We start from the raw sequence: 16,097 nt of genomic DNA, 5'->3' as shown, positions 1-16,097 counted from the left end.
TTAAATTTTTTTACCGCTTTGGTCCAACTTGGAAATGGAAGCTGAAAATTTATTTCTTTTGTCTAAATGAAATCCACATTCTCTTGGGAAAGCTATTCAAACAGCAGAAGGGTCCAAATAAGAAGAAAAAAAAAGGGAAATATAACCATTAATATTTTATTTATTTATTTATTTTTGAGACGGAGTCTCACTCTGTCACCCAGGCTGGAATGCAGTGGCGCTATCTTGGCTCACTGCAACCTCCGCCTCCTGGGTTCAAGTGATTGTCCTGTCTCAGCCTCCTGAGTAGCTGGGACTACAGGTGTGTGTCACCACTCTTGGCTAATTTTTGTATTTTTAGTAGAGACAGGTTTTCATCATCTTGGCCAGGCTGGTCTCGAACTCCTGACCTCGTGATCCACTTGCCTCAGCCTCCCAAAGTGCTGGGATTACAGGCTTGAGCCACCGTGCTCGGCCAATATTTTAAAATATGAGAATATCTTGAAGAAATGAAAAGTGAAGTATAAACATTTCAGGTCAGTGAGGAAACCGAAAGTCCAGATGAGCAGGTCAGAGCTAGGAAGATTGGCATGGGACACCTGGTGTCATCTAGAGCAGGAGAGGTGGGTGGAAGTGGATAAGGGGGAGGAAACCTCAAAAAACCCAAGTCCTGGCCAGGTGTCGGGGAGAAGGATAGGGCACAGAGCCACTGACACACTCAGTGTAAACTTCCTGCAAAGTATGAGATTTTCGAAGTGATGGGACCCTTTAGGACAGCTTGCCGAGAAGAGGGTCAAAAGATTGTTCCTAACGGGTGGGCATGAGACAGCTGAGAGGGGAGGGTAAGAGGGCCTGACAAGGAGGGTCGCCTGGGAGTATGGCTGTGCCAGGAGCATTGACTCAATACATCAGGGAGAGTGAAGAGATCCAGAGAGCCACATGTGGGTCCTTCCACAGTCACCTCCTGTTTCCTCAACAGAGGACCACCCACAGATTCTCCTGCAGGCGGGACCAACTTCAAGTACCACTGGAGGAAGCCCTACCTTGGAGTGTCTCCTTTAATAGCCTTTTTTTTTTTTTTTTGGGAGATGGAGTCTCACTTTGTCACCCAGGCTGGAGTACAGTGGCGTGATCTTGGCTCACTGCAACCTCTGCCTCCCAGGTTCAAGTGATTCTCCTGCCTCAGCCTCCTGAGTAGACAGGATTACAGGTGACTGTCACCACGCCCAGCTAATTTTTGTATTTTTTTTTTTTTTTGAGACAGAGTCTCGCTCTCGCCCAGGCTGGAGTGAAGTTGGGCAATCTCGGCTCACTGCAAGCTCTGCCTCCTGGATTCACACCATTCTCCTGCCTCAGCCTCCCGAGTAGCTGGGACCACAGGAGTCCGCCACCATACCCGGCTAATTTTTTGCATTTTTAGTAGAGACGGAGTTTCACTGTGTTAGCCAGGATGGTCTCGATCTCCTGACCTCGTGATCTGTCCACCTCGGCTTCCCAGAGTGTTGGGATTACAGGTGTGAGCCACCGCGCCCAGCCAATTTTTGTACTTTTAGTGGAGATGGGGTTTCACCTTGTTGACCAGGCTGATATTGAACTCCTGACCTCAAGTTATCCTCCCACCTCGGCCTTAACATTACAAACAATATCACTGGGGGTATTACGAACAATTTTACAAACAGTATCACACCCCCTGTGATATTGCTCATAATATTCACGGAAAGAGAGGCTGATATTACTCCCAGTATCGCAGGGGGTGTACATTCACCTGTGATATTATTTGTACTATTTAGGTGAGGAGAAGATGATATTACTCCCAATATCGCAGGGGATGAACCTCCTCCCGTGACATTGTAATATTCAGGGGCGAGAGAATAATATTCCATTTTTTCCCTTCATATTATGAACAATATCACAGGGGCATGTACACCCCCCGCAATATTGGGAGTGATATGATTGTTTCTGCCCATGGATATTTCAAAAAATATCACAGGAGGGATGTACACCCCCTGCGATACTGGGAGTAATATTACCCTCTTTCCCCGTGGATATTATGAAAACCATCACGGCGGGGTGTACACCCCACTGCAATATTGAAAGTAGTATCATCTTCTTCCCCCCTGGAGATTAGGAACAATATCACAGGGGAGTGTACACCTCCTGCGATATTGGGAGTAATATCATCCTCTCTTCTGTTGAATATTATGAACAATATAACATGGGGTATACAAAGTGACGTGCTATTCTAAGGTGACTGAGAAATTATTAAAGGAGATCAATTTTGGCAATGAGACTCTTTGGGTTGGGGCCTCCTCAATTTGCACTTGGATGTGGTCCTGCCTGTGGGAGAATCTGTTGGTAGTCCTCCTTTGGTGGAGCAAGCAGTGACCGTCGAAGGACCCACATCTGGTTCTCTGGACTCCTTTATCATCCCTGATGCCTAGTCTATGCTCATGACCCAGCCCTATCCCCAGGTCACCTCCCTTGTCAGGCTCCTGTGTTCCCCACATCTACAAGCTGTTTCATGCTGACCTGGTTAGAAACACTCTTTTTTTTTTTTGAGATGGAGTCTCGCTCTGTCACCCAGGCTGGAGTGCAGTGGCACGATCTCGGCTCCCCGGAACCTCCTTCTTCTGAGTTCAAGTGATTCTCCTGCCTCAGCTTTGTGAGTAGCTGGGATTACGGGTGCCTGCCATCACACCCAGCTAATTTTTTAATTTTTAGTAGAGATGGGGTTTCGTTATGTTGGCCAGGCTGGTCTCAAACTTCTGACCTCAGGTGATCCACCAGCCTCAGCCTCCCAAAGTGCTGAGATTACGGTGGCGACCGACCCACCTTCCTTGGCAGAAACACTCTTTTGACCTCCTCTTGGCAAGCTCTTAGGTCTTCAAATCTCTGATGCATCATTCCCTGCAGGGGTTTTTCTCTGGATGTCTCAGTGGCTCTGTGCCCCTCTGCCCCTCCCCGACACCTGTCCAGGACTTTGGTTTTCTGAGGTTTCCTCTCCCTTGTCCATCCCACTCCTCTCTGTTGTTACAGATGAGGCCAGATCCCACTTTTCAGTGTTCTTTAGCCCTGACCTGCTCCCATGAGCTTTTGGTTTCCTTATTGACCTATGTTGTTTATTCTTTATCCTTTGATTTGTTGAGGGTGTCATCCTATTCTGAATTGAAAAATACAGTTGCTGTATTTTTCCCTCTTGATTGAGCTTCCTTTCCTGGGGCTGTCTATGTTCAGATAGGACTTTTTGCTCCAGAAAAGGAAATGTGGATTTCATTAGGCTAAAGAAGTAATTTCTCAGTTTTGATTTCCAAGTTGGAGCCAAAGCATTACGAAAACGAACGAACAAACAAACAAACAAAAACAGGGGGTTTGGTGGGGAGGATAGCCTTCAAATTCAGGCTTTCCAAAAAGATGAGATGTTTGACTCACAATTCTGAAGGCTGGGAGTGATTCCTTAAGGAACCTAACTTGGAGGATGGACTTTGGAATAATCCAGAGTGGGAGGCTAGGGACAGGATGTAAAGAAAGTTCTTGTTGCACGAGAACGAAAAGCGCAGACACAGGCAGGTGAAGCTTCATGAGAAGGTCAAGGTGAGAGCTCTGCTGTGTCTTTTGGGGTTGAAACCTGTGCATGGCGGTTGGTGACTCATTTGAGGAAACTCACTCCCTGAGACTCGGAGGGGATCTGAGAACCCCAGGGCCAATTCCTGTATCCTTGAGCTGTGCCCTGGAGAGCTGAGAGCTCTCAGATAAGCTCTGGCTGTGTGGGCCAAGATCAACATGGTGTGGAGATGTGGAGCAGCTGGAGAGGAGGGCTGGGTCTCCCAGGGAGCCAAGGAGTCTGGGGAAACAGGCACAGAAGAGGCTTGGGTTTGTGTAAAAGAGTTTTCAGGCCACGCGCTGTAGCTCACACCTATATTCCAGCACTTTGGGAGGCTGAGGTGTGTGGATCACCTGAGGTCAGGAGGTCAAGACCAGCCTGGCCAACATGATGAAATCCCATCTCTACTAAACATACAAAAATCAGCCAGGTGTGGTGGCATGCACCTGTAATCCCAGCTACTTGGGAGGCTGAGGCAGAGGTTGCAGTGAGCCGAGATTGTGTCACCACACTCCAGCCTGGGTGACAGAGCAAGACTCCATCTCAAAATAAATAAATAAATAAGAGTTTGTAGAATTCTGAGTAGCTCTGTGCCCCATTGCTCCCCCTCCACACCTGGTCAAGACTTGGATCTTCTGAGGTTTCCTCCTCTTCTTCTACCCTGACCCATCTCTCCTGTTGTGAGGCCAGAGCTCACATTCAAACCTTCCTTTGCCCTGGCTTGCTCATGTTTCCTTTTGCTTTTCAGAAAAAAATTTGAAATGTTCCTCTTGTCACGTGCTATTCTTTATTTGCTCAAAGTATTAGGACTAGGTGATTTCCTCCTGAGGGATTTGGCTTATCTTCTCTGACTAAATGGAATAAACCTGTTAAAGTCAGTATTTCTACATATTGCTCATCCGATATTGTATAGGAAAAATAAGAATGTGAGGCTAGGCATGGTCGGCTCATGCCTATAATGCCAGTACTTTGGAAGGCCGAGGTGAGAGGATCACTTGAGTCCAGGAGTTTGAGACCATCCTGGACAACATAGTGAAACTCCCGTCTCTACAAAAGCAAACCAACGAAAAAAGAACTGGGCATGGTGGTGCATGCCTGTAGTCCCTGCTACTCAGTAGACTAAGGTGGAAAGATTGCTTGAACCCAGGAGCTCAAGGTTGTAGTGAGCTATGATCACACCATTGCACTGCACTGCAGCTTGGAATGGCATGAATTTCCTGTTTAGAGTTTTTGTGAACTAAATACTACACAACTGTAGTCATGATCTCCTTGGCTGGAGAGAGGCTGGCTGTCACCCAGGGCCACAGGGTGATTAGGTAGAATGAAAGGAGAGTCACCAACCCAAGACAGTAGCACAGTGTCCGTGTGGTTTTGGCTGGTGTAGTATAAAATGTGAATTACACAAAGTGTATTCGATCTTGCATCACATCAGGAAAAAGTCCAGTAATCTATTTCATCACGGGGTGTGGAGAAGTTACTAGAACCATTTCTAGACACAGACTTTGGTTCTCCAGAGGCCAGCAAGTTAGCTTCACTAAGCTTCGGGGCCCACAGTGGGAAAAGATGTCTCGCTGAGGCTTAGTATTGACTTCCCTCTTGTGGAGCAAAGGTCTAGTAGGAACTAAGGGCTCTATGCTAATTAAAAGATGAGGCCAAGTGCAACGTAGTCTTTTGGGGTTGAAACCTGTGCGTGGCGGTTGGTGACTCATTTGAGGAAACTCACTCCCTGGGACTCGGAGGGGATCTGAGAACCCCAGGGCCAATTCCTGTATCCTTGAGCTGTGCCCTGGAGAGCTGAGGGCTCTCAAATAAGCTCTGGCTGTGTGGGCCAAGATCAACATGGTGTGGAGATGTGGAGAGCAGCTGGAGAGGAGGGCTGGGTCTCCCAGGGAGCCAAGGGGTCTGGGGAAACAGGCACAGAAGAGGCTTGGGTTTGTGTAAAAGAGTTTTCAGGCCACGCGCTGTAGCTCACACCTATATTCCAGCACTTTGGGAGGCTGAGGTGTGTGGATCACCTGAGGTCAGGAGGTCAAGACCAGCCTGGCCAACATGGTGAAATCCCATCTCTACTAAACATACAAAAATCAGCCAGGTGTGGTGGCATGCACCTGTAATCCCAGCTACTTGGGAGGCTGAGGAAGAGGTTGCAGTGAGCTGAGATCGTGCCGCCACACTCCAGCCTGGGTGACAGAGCAAGACTCCATCTCAAAATAAATAAATAAATAAAAAAGAGTTTGTAGAATTCTGAGTAGCTCTGTGCCCCATTGCTCCCCCTCCACACCTGGTCAAGACTTGAATCTTCTGAGGTTTTCTCCTCTTCTTCTACCCTGACCCATCTCTCCTGTTGTGAGGCCAGAGCTCATATTCAAATCTTTCTTTGCCCTGGCTTGCTCATGTTTCCTTTTGCTTTTCAAAAAAAAATTTGAAATGTTCCTCCTGTCATGTGCTATTCTTTATTTGCTCAAAGTATTAGGACTGGGTGATTTCCTCCTGAGGGATTTGGCTTATCTTCTCTGACTAAATGGGTCATACCTGTAGTAGGGTCTTGCTATGTTGCCCAGGCTGGTCTTGAACTCCTGGGTTCAAGCCATCCTTCCACCTCAGCCTCCTGAATCCCTGGGATTAAAAGTGTGACCCATTGTGCCCAGCCCCCGTTTAATAGAATTGATGCTTAATCCACAGCTCTCCTGTCAGCCCACAATTCTTAAATTTTGGCCTCTTTTATCTCCGCTTGAATGTAAATATACTTCAAAATTCCCACCCAGAATCTTTGGAATCTAATTTCTTCAATCCCTTTGTTTTAGAGTCATTTTTAGGGTAAATGAATCTGCCTGGTTCTCAACTTGACACCCTCTCTAAATGTGAATGAGTTCAAATCATATTCGTTCCTAAGAAATCACACTCAAGCATAGTACAAATCTGTGGGATATGCCGTTACAACTCTAGAAATCATGTTCTTAAGATAAAAGCCTTTAAGAAAAGCCGTCTTGATATATCATGTAAGCATGACAATGGAATACTAAATCAACATAGATAAGATTTTCCTTATGTCCTGTGCTTTTAAATGATCAATCCTACAGTCCTGGAACCAACTTTTATGGTTATCAATACCTCCATTGTTCTAAACTATCTCAGGTATCATATTCCTTCTTTTTTTTTTTTTTTGAGATGGAACCTTGCACTGTTGCCCAGGCTGGAGGGCAGCGGCGCGATCTCGGCTCACTGCAAGCTCCATCTCCTTGGTTCACTCCGTTCTCCTGCCTCAGCCTCCCGAGTAGCTGGGACTACAGGCGCCCACCACGACCCTCAGCTAGTTTTTTGTATTTTTAGTAGTGTCGGAGTTTCACTGTGTTAGCCAGGATGGTCTGGATCTCCTGACCTTGTGATTGACCTGCCTCGGCCTCCCAAAGTGCTGGGATTAACACACCCGGCCCCATCCCTGGTTATTCTTATTCAATACAATTTGCAACTTACTTGGAAGAAAGGATTTTGAAAACGACTCTTTTTTAAACCTTTTATTTTAGGTTTGGGGGTACATGTGAAGATTTGTTACATATGTAAACATGTGTCATGGTGTTTTGTTGTATATATTATTTCATCACCCAGGTATTAAGCCCAATAGTTGTCTTTTCTGCTCCTCTCCCTCCTCCCACCCTCACCCTCAAGTAGAGTCCAGTGTCTGTTGTTTCCTTCTTTGCGTTCATAAGTTCTCATCATTTAGCTTCCACTTATAAGTGAGAACATGTGGTATTTGGTGTTCTGTTGCTGCATTAGTTTGCTGAGGATTATAGACTCCAGCTTCATCCATATTCCCTCAAAAGACATGATTTTGTTCTTTTTTATGGCTGCATAATATTTCGTGGTGTATATGTACCACATTTTCTTTATCCAATCTGTCATTGATGGGCATTTAAGTTGGTTCCATGTCTTCACTATTGTACATAGTGCTGCAATGAATATTCGTGTGGATGTGTCTTTTTTTTTTGAGATGGAGTCTAACTCTGTCACCCAGGCTGAAGTGCAGTGGTGCAATCTTGGCTCACTACAACCTCTGCCTGCCGGGTTTAAATGATTCTCCTGCCTGGGCCTTCTGAGGAGCTGTGATTACAGGTGTGAGTCACTGTGCCCAGCTAATTTTTGTATTTTTAGTAGAGATGGGGTTTCACCACGTTGGCCAGGCTGGTCTTGAACTCCTGACCTCAGGTGATCTGCCTGCCTTGGCCTCCCAGAGTGCTGGGATGAGAGGGATGAGCCACCTTGCTTGGGCGGATGTGTCTTTATGGTAGAATGCTTTATATTCCTCTGGGTATATACCCAATAATGGGATTGCTGGGTCGAATAGTAGTTCTGCTTTTAGCTCTTTGAGGAATCGTCATACTGCTTCCCACAATGATTGAACTAATTTACACTCCCAGCAACAATATGCAAATGTTCCCTTTTCTCTGCAACCTTGCCAGCATCTGTCATTTTTTGACTTTTTAATAATAGCCACTCTGACTGGCATGAGATGGTATTTCATCATGGTTTTGATTTGCATTTCCTTAATGACCAGTGATGTCGAGTTTTTTCATATGCTTACTGGCCGCATGTATGTCTTCTTTCGAGAAGTGTCTGTTCCTGTCCGGGTTGTTTGTTTTTCTCTTGTAAATTTGTTTAAGTTTCTTGCAGATGCTAGCTATTAGACCTTTGTCAGATGCATAGTTTGCAAATAAAACAAAACTCTTAATGTCTTCACTTGCCAGACATTTACACTTAGGTTGGTGTTTGAGTCCTAAGAGTAATACCGTATTTTGCCACAAGAAGGAGCCTATGAGTGGGCTGGAAGAGAAAAATCAGATTTGCAGTCACTGAAGTCAGTAAACAGTTTCTTTGGATATCTTGTAAATAGTAAGAGAACCAGACATGACAACACTCGCAAGTGTTCCAAAACCAAGTAAAAAATTATTTTAAAGCTCTACCTTTTTGCGACTTTTCTACCCATCTAAGAGTTCATCTGCCAGTCTAATGATTGTAGAATGATTACTTTTCTTTTTTTAATTTTGAGAGGGAGTCTCTCTCTGTCACCCAGGCTGGAGTGCAGTGGCACAATCTCTGCTCACTGCAAGCTCCGCCTCCCGGGTTCATGCCATTCTCCTGCCTCAGCCTCCCGAGTAGCTGGGACTACAGGTACCCACCACCACGCCCACCTATTTTTTTGTATTTTTAGTAGAGACGGGGTTTCACCATGTTAGCCAGGATGGTCTCGATCATCTCCTGACCCCGTGATCTGCCCATCTCAGCCTCCTAAAGTGCTGGGATTACAGGCGTGAGCCACCGCGCCCGGCCAGAATGATTACTTCTAATCCTTTCTTGTTTTTTTTTTTTTGCTGCCCAGGCTGCAGTGCAATAGTGCCATCTTGGCTTACTGCAACCTCTGCCTCCTGGGTTCAAGCCATTCTCCTGTCTCAGCCTCCCAAGTAGCTGCAATTTCAGGTATGCGCCACCACGCTCGGCAAATTATGTATTTTTAGTGGCGGTGGGGGTTTCTCCATGTTGGTCAGGCTGGTCTCAAACTTCCGACCTCAGGTAATCTGCCTGCCTCAGCTTCCTAAAGTGCTGAGATCACAGGTGTGAGCCACCATGCCTGGCCATCTTTTATCTTACTTTTAGCATCCTCATCCCAAATTCCTGGCGTTCCCATCTCTACTATCCATTTTAAATAATTCTCCATTGTTTTCCTCTCCTTGAATCCCACTTTCTGAGATCAGTGCAACCTTCGTTTAGGGCTTCAACCTCCTCCATCTGATTATTTAAAAGAGTAACTCCTAACAAGGATTTTACCCAATATAGTAAGCATTATGATTAAGGACCCTGACTGCACAAAAAATAATTTAAAAATATTAGTTGGCCGGCCGGGCGCGGTGGCTCAAGCCTGTAATCCCAGCACTTTGGGAGGCCGAGACGGGTGGATCACGAGGTCAGGAGATCGAGACCATCCTGGCTAACACGGTGAAACCCCGTCTCTACTAAAAAATACAAAAAAAACTAGCTGGGCGAGGTGGCGGGCACCTGTAATCCCAGCTACTTGGGAGGCTGAGGCAGGAGAATGGTGTGAACCTGGGAGGCGGAGTTTGCAGTGAGCTGAGATCCGGCCACTGCGCTCCAGCCTAGGCAACAGAGCGAGACTCCGTCTCAAAAAAAAAAAAAAAAAAAAATTAGTTGGGTGTGGTGGCTCATTCCTGTAGTCCCAGATACTCAGGCTGAGGTGGGAGGATGAGCCCAGGAGTTGGAGATCACAGTGAGCTGTATTGCATCATTGTATTCCAGCCTGGGCAACAGAGTGAGACCCTGTTTCTAAAACAATTAAGGTAAAATAAAAGAGATAACATGTACCTGGCACACAGTACTTAATAAATCCCGTCTACTGTAAATACCCAGTGCCCATCATCCCTGTAACTCAAAACTTCTTTCCCAGTTCCCTGTGCTTTAATTACTCCTGCTTAGGAGACAGCCCAGGCTACCTTCTTATCTCTCTTCCTGGAGCCAGATTCTCAGCATTTTGTTCTCTAATTCCACCCTTTACTCCTTATTGCATGCCTTGGTATCAACGCTTCGCCTGGTCTAAGGAACCAGCGTCTAGTCTTACCCTGTGTCTGGCAGTCCATACGGCCTGTACATATCACTTAGTCTGAGTCAGTTTCTGCATGGGTCAGCTGGGTTAGTAGCTCCTTAGGGTTCCATGTAGCTCTCACAGACAATGGCAAGTAAAACAACACTTTGTGAGTAGCTAGCATGGACTGCAAACTATGGACTCTATTTACCAAGCAAGTTCTAAATGCCGAACGTTGTGTTTGGCAAAGGGGTTTCAGGGCAGTTCAAGAGCCACACCTTCCCTGTCCTCAGGAAACCCATAGAGGCTGGTTTTGCTATACTGAATTCTCACAACTCATTGATGCAATGCAGCCTAGATAATTAAGTTACTTGCTCATTGTCAAGCAGGTAGTGACTAGCAGAGCCACCATTCTGATTCTTTCTGTTTTCTTTCTTTCTTTTTTCTTTTTTTTTTGAGACAGGGTTTTGCTCCGTCACTCAGGCTGGAGTGCAGTAGTGCCATCATAGCTCACTGCAGTCTCACTCTTGGGCTCAAGCCATCTTCCTGCCTCAGCCTCTTAAGTAGCAGGGACTACAGGTGTACACCACCATGCCCAGCTAAGTTTTAAATTTTTGTAGAGATGGAGTCTTGCTCTGTTGTGCAGACTGGTCTCCTGGCCTCAAGCATCTTCCTGCCTCAGCTTCCCAAAGCACTGGAACTACAGGCAAGAGCCACTATGTCCAGCCCTAAGTCTGATACCTTCTAAGAGGGATCATCTTCAGATGAGTCGGGTGTGGAGGTGAGAGGTCAGGGGTGCCTGGATAAGAAGCGACTCTGCTATCACTTCCTGTGTGGGCTGAGGCCTGGAGAGAAAATGAGGGAATGATGGGGAAGGAGGAAGCAGATGTGTTGTAGGGTGGGGGAATGGGGAAATGTCTGCGCATTTCTACTTTTACCTTTGATTTCTCCTTCAGGGCTTTGATATTTTCTTCCTGCGAATCCTCCTTTTCACACCTGCTTGGGGCTGCCCCATGAGCTTGTGAAAACAGCATGTTTCTACCTTCCAGCCACAGTCCTCAGTGCACTGGCCCTCTCTCCCTTTGGCAGAGTTTACGATGTCTTTCAAAGTCACCATGAAGATTTCTTTCTTTTCTATTTAATTTTAATTTTATTTTTTTTGAGATGGAGTTTCGCTCTTGTTGCTCAGGCTGGAGTGCAATGGCATGGTCTCAGCTCACTGCAACCTCTGCCTCCCCGGTTCATGTGATTCTCCTGCTTCAGCCTCCCAAGTAACTGGGATTACAGGCATGTGCCACCATGCCTGGCTAATTATGTATTTTTAGTAGAGACAGAGTTTCTCCATGTTGGTCAGGATGGTCTTGAACTCCTGACCTCAGGTGAGCCACCCGCCTTGGCCTCCCAAAGTGCTGGGATTACAGACATGAGCCACTGTGCCCAGCTTTATTTTAAGTTCCTGGGTACAAGTGTAGGAGGTACAGGTTTGCTACATAGGTAAACGTGTGCCATGATGGTTTGCTGCACCTATCAACCCATCACCTAGGTGTTAAACCCTGCGTGAATTAGCTCTTTTTCCTAATGCTCTCTCCCAACCTCTGCCCTCGCCTGACAGGCCCCAGTGTGTGTTGTTTCCCTCCCCGTGTCCATGTGTCCTCATTGTTCAGCTCCCAGTTATAAGTGAGAACATGCAATGTTTGGTTTTCTATTCCTGCATTAGTTTTCTGGGGATAATGGCTTACAGCTTCATCCATGTCCTTGCAAAGAACATGATCTCATTCTTTTTTATGACTGCATAGTATTCCATTGTGTATATGTAGCATATTTTCTTTATTCAGCATACCATTGATGGGCACTTGGATTCATTCTATGTCTTTGCTATTGTGAGTAGTGCTGCAATGAACTTACATGTGCATGTATCTTTATAACAGAATTATTTATATTCCTTTGAGGTATATACCCAGTAATGGGATTGCTGGGTCAAACGGAATTTCTGGTTCTAAATCTTTGAGGAATCACCACACTGTCTTTCACAATGGTTGAATTAATTCACATTCCCACAAGATTTCTTTCCTGACTTTCTGAACTTGGATCTTCTCCTATCCTCCATCCCTAGCACCCGGCTCCAGGATCCCAGAGACTCAGGCTTTCTGCATTCAAAACCATAGTGGAAGAAGGCCTGATTGTTGGGGTGGGTAGTGGCCTGAAACCTGGGGAGGACTTCACTGGGCCTAAACATTATGGTGTAGAGAAAGTCACTAAGTAAGGACTTGAAAATGTAGAGGACTCTAAGGTGGCGGTCAACTGCAGAGTCCCACTGTGGGGCAGCAAGGAGTCAAGAAGGAGGACCTGGCGACTGGGGTCAAGAGCTGCCCACACGCTCTTCACATCCAGCCTTTCTCTCCTATCAGCCTTCTAGTGTTGCATGCTCACATGGGCAGAAAGACTTGCCTTTATATGCTAGAAAGTACAAGGAGGAGGCCGGGTGCGGTGGCTCACTCCTGTAATCCCAGCACTTTGGGAGGCTGAGGTGGGTGGATCTCCTGAGGTCAGGAATTCAAGACCAGCCTGGCCAACGTGGTGAAACCCCATCTCTACTAAAATATAAAAATTAGCTGGGCATGGTGGCAGGCACCTGTAATCCCAGCTACTTGGGAGGCTGAGGTAGGAGAATCACCTGAACCTGGGAGGCAGAGGTTGCACAGTAAGCTGAGATTGCACCACTGCGCTCCAGCCTGGGTGACAGAGCTAGACTCCGTTTCCAAAAAAAAAAAAAAAAAAAAAATGTACAGGAAGGAAAATTTATTAGAAAATTCAGGCAGCCTGGGCAACATAGTGAGACCACGGCACTACAAAAGAATAAATAAATAAATAAATAAATAAATTAGCCAAGCATGGTGGTGTGTGCCTGTTGTCCCAGCTACTCAGGAGGCTGAGGTGGGAGGATCACTTGAGCCCAGAGGTCGAGGTTGCAGTGACCTAAGATCTCGCTACTGCACTCCAGCCTGGGCAATAAAGTGAGACTTAAGTGAAATTTAAAACCTGTACACTCTTAAGACCTCACCAGTTTATAGTTTCATTTGTTCCAGATTTCTGGGTAATGATGGGCCCGAGGCTGGCTTTGCTCCCTTTCTCTAGGTCACACAGTATCCCAGGGCCTGTGCTGATATATCTGACTCTGCGGAAGATGCTTTGTTTTTAGTTCTGGCCTTTTCTTCTGCTGATTCCTTCTCAACTTTTGTTCCTTGTGTCGCGCACTCTCCCCCAAACCAGGTGGATGCACCCAGCTGCGGAAAAGAGGGAGAGAGAAGAAAGATTCCTTCTATCATTGATACAGGAGCCAGAAAGAAATTATTTAGGCAGATAGTAAGGGTAAGAGAGTCTGTGGTAAGATTACCCTTTAACAAAAAGCAGCCCTCAAATAATTTCTTTATTTGGGGTGACAAAAAGCAGCCTGAAAAATCAAGCTGCAGGCATAGATAAGCAAGCTAAAATCTTGCATAGGTAAATGCCAGCAGCTGTGCCAACAGAAAAAGGATACCTGGAAGCCAGGTGTATTCAACACGGAGGTTCCCTCTTCCTTTTCCTTTGTCGCCACGTGTACCTTAAAAAAGCAGGCAACATGGCGCTGGCCAAGTGGAGATCTCACCCGCCTGATAAAATACTAGTGTGAGATGGCCAATTTCTTGGCGCGCTATGCAAATGGCACACCTGGTCCGACCAGTCTCTCGGGCCCTATGTAAATCAGACACTGCCTCCTCAAGCTTGTCTATAAAACTCTTGTGCATTTCACCACAAAACCGGAAGACCCACCCGGGAGTCCCTCTCTCTCCGCAGGAGAGAGAGCTTTTCTCTTTTCTCTTTCTTTTGCCTATTAAACCTCCAGTCTTAAACTCCTCCTTGTGTGTCTCCGCCTTCTTGATTTCCTAGGCGTGAGGCAACGAATCTTGGGTGTTACCCCAGACAAATGACGCCACTTCGTCATCGTTCTTGAGGCACAGAGGTGCTGAGCTTCCACATTTCTCTCCACTCCCTACTCTTGGGTGATCCCTTCACCTTGGGTGCCCTGTTGCCCTAGGCCTTGGCACGTGTTGTCAACATATGGCTGTGGGAGGAGGCTGGTCTTGTCTGGTGGGAAGGAGAGAGACAAGGAGGGCATTGTTGGTAGAATAAAGAAGTGGAATGAGAGCTCCCTTTACCCTTGGGGGCTTCTTTTCTGGCATTAATCCTCAGAAAATAATTGTGAAAGAGAAGTTTGTCTTTGTGCTTTAGGGTGCTGTTAGAAGCTTAGAAATAATTAGGCAGAATCCCCATCCCCCCAGTCCCCATTACCAACTCTAGTCTCCTCCCCTGATACCCACACTGACCTGGGGTTAGGGACATTTATAAATGGAGCCATTGAGCAATCAGGAGAAACTCATGTAACTGAAAAATGCCCCCTCTTCCCTGGGTCCTAGGCAGCTCCCCACTTTCCACTCCCACTTCAGACATTTAGACAAGGACTTTGGTCACTCTGGCTAGACCATCTGTGTAACCCAGTATGGTGGGGTCACAACTCTTGGTTTCCAAGGATATAATCACGTGTTGTGAGCAAAAATGTGCTGAGCACACCTGACTCTGTGGCTCGTTCTTTTTTTTTTTTTTTTTTTTTTGAGACACAGTCTTGCTCTGTCTCCCAGGCTGGAGTGCAGTGGCGCGATTTCGGCTCACTGCAAGCTTCACCTCCCGGATTCACGCCATTGTCCTGCCTCAACTTCCTGAGTAGCTGGGAGTACAGGGGCCCTCCACCACGCCCAGCTAATTTTTTGTATTTTTTTAGTAGAGACGGGGTTTCACTGCATCAGCCAGGATGGTCTCGATCTCCTGACCGGGTGATCTGCCCGCCTCGGCCTCCCAGAGTGCTGGGATTACAGGCGTGAGCCACCGCGCCTGGCCTGTGGCTCCTTCTTGAGAAGTGATTTTGCAGAGCGGGGAAGGGTTGACTCTGGAAATGTTTCATTTGTCTATTGGCAACTATTGTCTATTACCACTCTTCATACATTATAAGAACCTTAAAGTATACTCCCATGTCTTCCATCCTGGCTTTTATATAATTGTTACCATATATCTTACCTCAATATATGCTATAAACCCCATAATACATTGTTATCTTTTCGCTTTAAGCAATCAATTATCTTTAAAGCAATTTAAATAATAACAAAAATAATCTTTATATTTACCCTTATAAACACTTCTGTGAAGTGCCTTTTCACGATTTTCATCTATATTCTCTTAGGTTTATCCTTGTTATTGATTTGTAGTTCTTTATATATCCCTGATAACAAGGCTTGTTTTTTCATGCTCTTTATAATTTTTTTTTTTAGTGAAGTGTAACATACAAAAATCTGCACACAAAGTGTAAAATGTGATGTTTTGACACACACACACATATATATATATGCACTGAAACCATGACTATTAATTCCATTGTGATCAAATAACATATTTTGTATCACTGAAATCCTTTTACATGTATCAAGACTTGTTTTATGGTGTAGAACATGATCTATCTTGGTAGATGTTCTGTGTGCCCTTGACAACAACGTGTTGTTGCGTGGAATGTTCTATTGTCAATTTTGTTGATTAGGTCAATTTGGTTTACAGTATTGTTCAAGACTTCTGTTTGTTTACTGATTTTCTGTCTACTTGTCCTATCGATTTTTGAGAGATGGGTTTTGGCTCCTTAACTATTTTGTGAATTTGTCTATTTCTCCATGTAGTTCTATTAGTTTTTGCTGTGTGTATTTTGAAGCTCTGTTATTAGGTGTGTAAACGTTTAGGATTTGATAAACGGACTCATTTGTAACAATCAAATATCTTCTGTATCTCTGGTAATATTTTTTGCTCTGAAATCTACTTTGATATTAATATCGTCACTGTAGGTTACTTTTG

Source organism: Colobus angolensis, unplaced genomic scaffold, assembly GCF_000951035.1.
Source record: "Colobus angolensis palliatus isolate OR3802 unplaced genomic scaffold, Cang.pa_1.0 Scaffold222, whole genome shotgun sequence".
NCBI classification, from domain to species: Eukaryota; Metazoa; Chordata; class Mammalia; order Primates; family Cercopithecidae; genus Colobus; species Colobus angolensis.
This window is presented reverse-complemented; position numbering follows the sequence as displayed.